Here is a 9813-nt window from a genome sequence, read left to right on the forward strand (position 1 = left end):
GTTGCAATGAAAAGACATTGTGGGGGTGGGGAGGTCTGGGAGGCATGCAAAATTTGTAACCCAATTAGGAAACCTTGAGAAACCTAATTCAGTATTATAAAAGCTAGTTAGTTTTCTAAGGTTATATATATGCTGTTGAATTTAGACACTGAGTTTTGCAAAGATCTCCTGTGGACATGGGCACAAAATGTTGAACCACATTAAATCTTGTGTGTTCTCTTTTTTTTTTTCATTTCTTTTGATTTCCCTCATAACAAACATATTATATGTATCAAATACATCAAGTGTTCCACTGTTTAGTTGCACTAATGAGTTGATCATTATCAGGATTATTCACTGATAATTTGCAAAGCATTTCCTTTGACTTAATTGTGAGGCAGTCATTTTCCTAATTGAGGCTAGCTCAAGTAGAGGTAGAGTGTATTTGAACCTTTGGACCACTATTCATCCAGGTCATGAGAATAAGTCAACCTAAGCCCCTAGGCCAACATGATCCCCATTACCCCAGAAGTCCAAGGCTTCCAAATTATCTTCACTGTCCCCACACCACTAATTCTAGATAGCTTTGATAACTAAAGGAACCATCAATGTTAAACTTGGCAGTATACTGAACAAAAAACATCACAATCTCCAGAACATGATAAGTAGGATTATAGAACAAAGTCTAACAATTGGATCAATCACTATCTCCAGAACTTGATAAGCAAGACTACAGAACAAAGTCTAACAATTGGATCAATAGAGAAGTGAGGGAAAAGAAAAAGAAAACCCAAGACTATCAGAAACCAAAACCTAATGACCCACATTGATATGGGCTAAATAGATAATTACAAAGGATGGACTATTATATCTGCCAGTTAGATTTTCCAAAATGCCCTAGATAAATGCAATAACAAAAATAAAAAAATAAAAATAGAGACACTACAACAAAAACGGTCAAAGCCGGCAGTCGGAGAACCACCGCCTTTGACACTTAAACTGTGCGGCGGTCATGAGTCCGCCCCCTAAGACACTGCCGGATTAGGTCAGGACCGCCAGCTTAGACTGGGAAGACCACCGCCTTTGAGGACCTGTCCAACGCAGTCCAACCATACCTAAGCCGGCGGTATGTCGCAAACCGCCGGCTTAGAGTTAATAAAGGTGGCGGTCTTTTAGGTCCGTCGATATGTTTATTCCATTTTTAGGTGGCAATCAGAACTTCCACCTTAGACCTCTTCGGACCGCCGCCTTAGGTCTATCAATATGTTTATTCCGTTTTTAGGTGGCGGTCAGAACCGCCGCCTTAGACCTCTTTTATGTCTAAGGCGGCGGATGCATGACTGCCGGCTTTGATTTTTTTTTATGTTTTTATTAATATCAATTTGATTTCAACATTTTTTGCACCTGTTTAATACAAATCTCATGATAGATAATGCATAAAAATCAAATTAAATAAAAAACATTTAATTAAATTAATAATTATTATAATATCCAAAAACAGATTGCTTAATTACAATATCCAATTAACATAAAAAAGTACAAAAACAATATAAATGCAATATAAAAGATGTATTTCCATTCAAATCACAAATTAATACATGTTAAGTTTAGAATGAATACGAATTCTCTATTACAAATTAATACATGAAAAACATCATGGCATTATGCTTGTGTGGGCTCAAGAACAATAATCAATGGAACACCAACAATCGGAATGCCAGATGTCAGTGATAAAGCCTCTTGCATGCTTCCCAATTTCATGCATGCCTAGATTTCCGAAATTGAAACCACTCCTTAAAGCATCAAGAACTCTTCTATGTTGCTGCATCCACATATGATATGATGATTAGACTGAGGAATGAGACTCTCTTTATTAGGCTCAGGTCATGGCCGTCATTCTGCAGGCATATATGATATGATGATTAGACTTTGAAGCAGATATATATAGAGAGAGAGAGAGGTGCCAAAAAAACAATTTGGGTATTTTTTACAGTTATCTATAGGTATCATAGTCAAGAACAGGGTTTACTCTGTTTTCTATCAGATCCAAGCCCACAAGAATTGGGCCCTAAAATGGTGATCACCAATATTGATGGGACTTGGTTCTTGAACATATGCCCAACAAATCCAATATGGACTTGCTCTATTGAGATGGTTAACCTTCCTTATGTTCCGAGTAAAAAGACACGTTCCTGCTATGGACTTTGATGTGGAAATACATGGGTAGTGATTAAATTATACATAGTGTTTTACATGTTTTTGATACCAAAAGCAGAAAGGGATATACATATTAATTCCTTCTACACACTTTATTTGTAGTGAACTAGTGATACCAAAAGCCTCTTCCATCTGGGTAAACTAAGATCTTTCTTTGAGCATTTCCCAAACTAGAAAAAAATTAATCTTTTAATCTCTAGTATCACCATACCAGTGGAAAGCTGTAAATGATAGGGTGCAGGGATTATGTGAACTAGTAAAATGCATTCTAATGCCAAGTGTTATGTGAACTGGTAAAGCAGACCCTGCATAATGCATTGTATTCACTTGGCAATCTGTATTTACATGCTCTAAGGCTGCATTTGGCATTCCTGCATAAGGCCCGTTATTATTGAGGAGCCAGCTGGAAATCTGGATTTGGTCCTCACACTCTCCATTCTACTCCAACCTTTTCAGCCATACATTGAGAAGATCCATCCATTGATAAAAATATACTAGTACAGAGATGTTTTCTAATGCACGACTGTGAAATGTTGTGAAAACAGTGTAAATATAAATATCTATAGAATAGATATTATAAATACAAATATAAACTTGTATTTGAAAAGAGTACAAATGCAAATATGTACAGTTCAAAGCATTACATTTTGTATTTTTAAACCTATATTTTGCACCATACATATTTGCATTTGTACCCTATCCAAACTAAGCCTAAGAAATGCACATGCAATGGGCGGTCCTAATCTTTGATCATATATCACATGGATTCTTAAACATGCAAAATATGGGACCTGTAAGCCAAAATTATATATTCTAGAGGGATATATAATCTATAATCTCTATATATAAAAGAGGGAGTTGCACTCTTCTTTTTTGTCCTATGAAAAGAAGAAAAGAGAGGGTAGACCTGTTGCTGCAACTGATGCCTTAGAGGAAGTCCTATGGTGTATGTTGTTTGAAGATGACATGGCTTTGGTTAATAAGACTAAAGATTGATTAGATTCAGTTCAGGATATATGCTTTAAAGTGTAAGGTTTAGAATAGAATTAAGTTAAGTAAACAGAAAATATAGAAAGTAATTCTAGCAGTGTTATCAATGTGGTTAATGATGACTAGTCATTTTGGCCTCACTAATTAAGTTCTTGAGTAAGCCTGCTTAAACTAAAATATCATTCAGGTTGAAAGGACTCCTCATAGTGGGGTCTCTTAACCTACGTGTTGTACGAGAAGACCCCTCTCCAACATGCCCACTAGAGGACTCCTCATGCCTTCCCAAGTCTGGTGACTGGGTTGGTGATGTAGTATCATCAACGTTAGGTGTTGACCCAGTATGAGCCATCGATTGACTTGCATGTGCCCGTGTATCTTCTATATTGGGTGTGTTACTAGTGGTCGGGCGAGACCCTGATTTACTTGTTCGTGATGGTGTCCCCTTTTCTTTTAGTTTCTTCAATATATTCATTTTAACCTGTTACAAACCAATGGGGTACAGAGCTTCAAAACCCATAAATTCCTCTTAACTCAGAAAAGAAGATTCATACATTTTTCTTACTATAATATAATGCAGCTAACTACAAAATTTGACATTATCGTGACATTATCTTCTATAATGCAGCTAACTTGATCTCATTATTGGCTTACATTTTACCAATTGAAGCAAATGTGCATTAATTATTCTAATTTTCTTTCTCAATTTCCTTTCCTTCCTTGTTTCTCATGTATAAACTGTGTTTGAATACTCAAACTAAATATTACTAAAGCCAGGGGTGTAAATTAAACCATGCCTTCTTTAGTGGCTGTCATTTGAGAGGGCCTTCACACATGATAGATTTTGAACTTGCTAGCTAAAAGGAAGATATTCCAGCAGCAAAAAGAAAGGGTCTTAGGATCATCTGATTGATGTGATTTTTGTCAAAATACCAGTCACAAGTGGGGACTAATCAAGCAAATATATGGCTTGGATGCATGAATATGTGAATATTTTTCATTTTTGAATGCTAGCTATGCCTAAGTTGTTTTGTGGGTCATTTTGGTATAAAAAGAGGAGCATGGTCTGAAAAACATATACCATAATAATAATTATAAGGTACATTAGTTAATAAATAGGCTCAAAATTTTGGAAGCATACTTCCAATTAATGGGTATTCCACTAATTTCTTAAAACTAAGGAAACAAATATGTTAGTTTTAATGTATTTTTTGAAGTAGATCTGATCAGATCATCAGGACTTCCATATAAATGCTATTGTTAAAAATTGTACTATTAAATGAGAATTCTTGATAAGCAAGCAAAATGATCTCAGTTGAGAACAAAATGAACTTGTGCATACAGTGCTAATGAACCTTAGTCATTTGGTTTAAAGAACTTGTGGTATACACTTCTAGGCTAATGAACTTGTGCTATTTGTACATACAGTGCTAATGAACTTGTGGTATATACTTCCAGGCTTAGCAGGGCTGGCAGCTACCTATGGTTTGATGTATGCAATGGTTGCACAAGACCCGATATTGCGGGCAGGTATCTTGCCAACCTAGGCAAGGAACACTCAACACCCATCAAGTAGATTTTTAGATACTTAAGAGATACTTTTAAGTTATGGCTATGTTTTGGAGGCTCAAAATAACCTGTTCTGGAAGGCTATACAGATTCGGATTTAGCAATAAACCTTGAGTCAAGGATATCTACTTTGGGGTACTTGTTCACTTTTGCAAGGGGAGACAGTTTAACCTAGAAAAGAAATATTATGGATGAAAAGGTTTCTTAAAGAACTGGGTTTGTCACAAGAGAAGTATATGGTATACTAAATTCATGCTCAACTGTACCCTCCTTGGTTCTTTAGTCTTCCCAGTGAGGTAACTAGCCTTAGCTGATTAGCTCTTGCAGTAATATACAATTTTATACTCTTGGCCTACTCCAAGTAGTTCATGCTGGCAAGAGGGACAATGACAATTGGAAAATGTATGCTATCCATGTTGTTGCTAGACATGGGTGATGAAGATGAAATAACCAAAGTAGCTGAATCCTCATCAGCCATTGAATCAGTCCAAGTTCACTGCAAACAAACACTTACACCACCTGAAACTATGACTACAGCTCCTAACAAGACTCAAGTACACACCTAGAACAAGCAACTAGCACTTGAAGATGCTGTACCACCCACTTAACAGGTCAGTGAAAAGGTTACACCTAGAAAATAAGGTTGTAGGACGAACACCCTCTTGATAGGAAGAAAAGGAGCACCTAGCACTGATAAACCATTTCAAACCAAGAGGAAACCCTCCAACAAGCAAGAAGAAATCTGTTTCTCAGATTTCAATGACCAAAAACAGAGTAGGACACACCTCTTGCATCACTTAAACCATACATAAGCCCCTTAACATATCAAAAAACTGCAATTGGTATACACCTCTGCAGCTAAACAGACCTTCATTCCATTAAATCCATGCAGCCATGGGTCAATGATCCCTTATTTCTTCATTAGAAAATACTCAGCCACCAGAGAATAACCTCCCTTGGTTCCACACCTCTTGTTTACAGGTTGCTCCCACCGAACAGTAACACCTAACATCAAAGGCAGTTCTTAAATATCACATGCCAAAGCTACTACTTTTTTTTTGAAGAGTAAAGTGAAAATTCATTAATTGAAATAAAGAAATACAATCCGAGAGGTGACAAGATGGCACCTCACCATACAAAACAAAGCAACTCTAAACTAAAAAGCAAAAACTGATCCAAAGCTACTACCTAATACTGTGTGCTTATTTTAAACATAATAAAGAGTCGTAGTTGAAATTTAAAGCATCACCAACATTTGATGTCAGATACCTCATTAAAGATATAGCATCCTTTTGACCAATGCTAGAAAGCTCTGCCTGGGAATGGTATTTATAACCTTGACAGGAGAAAACTAGGATCTGGTCAGGAAATGGTAATATCTTTAAATTTGACTTTATCTCGAGTTAACCAAGGTCATCAACTACAAATCCAATTGTTTTCCAATCCTTCAGCAACTAGGCATGTGGTCAGTGCTAGTACACTCTAGACCTTCAAAACAATGATGTTTTGAAAGAAAATAAAATTTTCAATTGAGCATATCCTGATGTGCATAAGGAATGTGAAGCATCAAAAAATGCCCTGACAAGAATATGGTAAGTTACTGAATAATCCAGCCCCATCCCAGACAATCAAGATCAGTTCCCAAAACTAAAAGATTTAAACTAAAAACAAAAATTGCTAGAATGAACATCTTTTAACGAAGAAATTATTGTCTGTAGATGATTGTAATGGATGCTTAAAAGATGAAAAAGAAACTAGCGATAGAATAAGGGAAAATAGTAGTAAACCCACCTTGAGAATGGTAGAGGAGGAAGAAAGAGGAGGAAGATGGTCAGCTGGTTCTCACTTCTCACTGTTCATTGCTGCTGAAATTTCTCCTCTTGCTCAAACGGATAGAGATCGCCCAGAGAATGGCCCAGAAATTTCTCCCTTCTCAAGCATGGATCTTTCTTCTTCTCAAACTTCAGTATAAATAATTTTTTTGTGAAGGAATCTATTTCGACTGCTGCTACAGTAGTCCGAACAGAAAGAGGAGAAGAAGAAGAAGAGAAGAAGAGGGGTCAGTCGAAAATCTGATGGTTAACCATTCAGTCGACCCCCTTAATCTATATTAGCTTCTAATCATGTTTACAAAGACAGAAATGCCCTTACTTAAGTGTGGGGCAGAGTAACTCTAATAACACAGCCACATAAGCAAGTTACTTAATAAACAGAAGAAGACTAAACTACCCCTATTCGACACATCTTAACACTCCCCCTCAAGCTGGAGAATATATGTCATATAATCCCAACTTGTTACATAGATAGTTCACTTTCCCTGAGCTTAGAGCTTTTGTAAACAAGTCTGCCCACTGGTCATTAGAGCTCACGTGTTCTGTATTTATCTCTCCGGCAAGAACCTTCTCTCTCACAAAGTGGCAATCAACCTTTATGTCCTTTGTTCTCTCATGAAAGACAGGATTGGAAGAGATATGGAGTGCAGCTTGATTGTCACAGTACAATTTCATAGGTTTATCCATGTGAAACCCAATTTCTTGTAGAAGATTCCTCAGCCACACTAATTCACAGGTAGTGTGAGCCATGGCCCTATATTCGGCTTCAGCACTGCTTCTGGCTACAACCGTCTGCTTTTTACTCTTCCATGTCACAAGGTTTCCTCCCAGAAATGTGCAATAGCCTGTAGTAGATCTTCTGTCACTCACTGAGCCTGCCCAGTCTGCATCTGTATACCCAACTACTTCAAGTTTTCCTCCTGGTTTATACAATAGCCCACGGCCTGGAGCTCCTTTCAGATACCTCACAATTCTAAAGACTGCATCCCAGTGAGGTATACGAGGGTTCTGCATGAATTGGCTCACCACACTGACTACAAAGGAGATGTCGGGTCTCGTGATAGTCAGATAGTTCAGCTTTCCCACTAGTCGTCTATACCTTCCAGGATCTTCAAATACTTCTCCTGTATCACTGCTCAACTTAACATTTGGTTCCATAGGGGTCTCAGCCGGTTTTGCACCTAACAATCATGTTTCTTCCAATAGATCAAGGACATATTTCCTTTGACACAGATTCACACCTTGTTTTGACCTGGCAACCTCAATTCCCAAGAAATACTTTAATGTTCCAAGGTCCTTTGTTTGAAAATGATTTTGCAGAAATGCCTTTAGTTTGCCAATCCCCAATTTATCACTACCAGTGATGACAATATCATCCACATAGACCACTAATAAAATCTTCCCAGCTTCCGAGTCATAGCTGAACACGGAGTGATCAACCTGGCATTGCTTCATTCCAAAACTCTTCACCACTTCACTGAACTTCCCAAACCAAGCACGTGGAGATTGCTTCAACCCATAAATTGCTTTCTTCAGCTTGCACACCTTACCACCCTCCCCCAAAGCAACAAACCCAGGTGGTTGCTCCATATATACCTCCTCCTCTAGATCACCATGAAGGAAGGCATTCTTTATGTCATGTTGAAGGAGAGGCGAATCATACATAACTGCCAAAGAAATTAGAACACGAATGGAACCAATTTTAGCCACCGGAGAGAATGTCTCCATATAGTCCACACCATACAACTGTGAGTAACCTTTAGCAACAAGTATGGCCTTCAGACGCTCCACACTACCATCTGGCAAGTATTTCACAGTATACACCCATTTACAGCCCACAGCATGCTTCCCATGTGGGAGAGTAGTGAGTTCCCACGTTTGAGTATGTTGAAGAGCAGAAAGTTCCTCCTCCATTGCCCGCCGCCATCCAGGTGAACTAAGAGCTTCTTGAACATTGTTAGGTATGAAAATAGAAGACAAAAGTGAAACAAACTGGCGATGTGAGGTAGAAAGACGAGATAATGAAACAAAATTGGAAATGGGATGGAGTGTAGAACTACGTTTACCTTTCTGTAAGGCAATGGGTAGGTCAAGATCTGAAGGTTCAGCAATAGGAGCCATGAGAAGATCCGCAAACGAGGTAGAAGTAGGAGGGGCCGGTGTCGTTCGACGTGTATACACTTGTCGGATCGGTGGTCGTTCAGTGGTGACCTGCACTGGATGAGGAGATGAGTCTACTCCAACAACAGCCTCTAGAACTGAATCACTGACAGGAAGAGGAAGAGGAGGTAAGGGTGAGGACAAGGGTGCTTCAGGACGGGAGAAGAAGGGAACAGACTCAAAAAAGGTGACATCAGGGCAGACATAGCACTTTCGGGCAATGGGATTATAACACTTGTACCCTTTTTGAGTCCGAGAGTAGCCAAGGAAGACACATTTAATTGAGCGTGCATCTAGCTTGTCTATTCCAGGACTTAGATTATGAACAAAGCACACACAACCAAAGACACGAGGAGTTAATGGAAACGGAGATAAAGTGGGAAACAAGATGGAGAAGGGTGACCGACCATGAAGAATAAAAGAGGGTATCCGATTAATGAGAAAACATGCAGTGAGTACAGCATCACTCCAAAACCGTTTAGGAACATTCATGTGGTGAAGCATAGACCGAGCAATTTCAAGAAGGTGACGATTCTTCCGTTCAGCCACCCCATTTTGTTGAGGGGTGAAAGCACATGATGTCTGATGAATAATGCCATGCTGTTCTAAATACTGTTGAAATGCAGTAAGAAAATATTCACGACCATTATTTGAACGGAGAACTTTGATTGGAACACCAAATTGTGTACGTATTTCAGCATGAAATTTTTGAAAAATGGAAAATAATTCACTTCTTTCTTTCATTAAGTAAATCCATGTCATTCTTGAACAATCATCAATAAAGGAGACAAAATACTTGTACCCATTGTAAGACTCAATTTTGATTGGACCCCAAACATCTGAATGAACCAAAGAAAAATGACTCAACATGCGACTCTCAACTCTCGGACTAAAGGACACACGACGGTGTTTACCAAACTGACATGACTCACATTGTAAAACTGACAACTGACTCAATGATGGAACCAACATCTTGAGAACCTTGAGAGATGGATGTCCCAGTCGACAATGCCATTGTAGAGGAGTAAGGGAGGTTTGAAGTGCAATTGAAGATCCACCGCCGTCAAGG

At 38.4% G+C, this 9813-nt stretch overlaps 1 long non-coding RNA gene across 1 annotated transcript; it reads right to left on the reverse strand.

The window, feature by feature from the left end:
- Nucleotides 1–1529: 1529 nt before the first annotated feature.
- Nucleotides 1530–7096, reverse strand: LOC104589614 (uncharacterized). The gene is made up of 2 exons (XR_733988.3): nt 6544–7096; nt 1530–1877 (listed from the first exon to the last, which is right to left on the reverse strand). It is a non-coding gene; the product is annotated as an uncharacterized LOC104589614 (long non-coding RNA).
- Between the last annotated feature and the right edge of the window lie 2717 nt (nt 7097–9813).

The sequence above is a fragment of the Nelumbo nucifera genome, chromosome 3 (genome assembly GCF_055504915.1).
Source record: "Nelumbo nucifera cultivar China Antique chromosome 3, China Antique-T2T, whole genome shotgun sequence".
Taxonomy (NCBI): domain Eukaryota; kingdom Viridiplantae; phylum Streptophyta; class Magnoliopsida; order Proteales; family Nelumbonaceae; genus Nelumbo; species Nelumbo nucifera.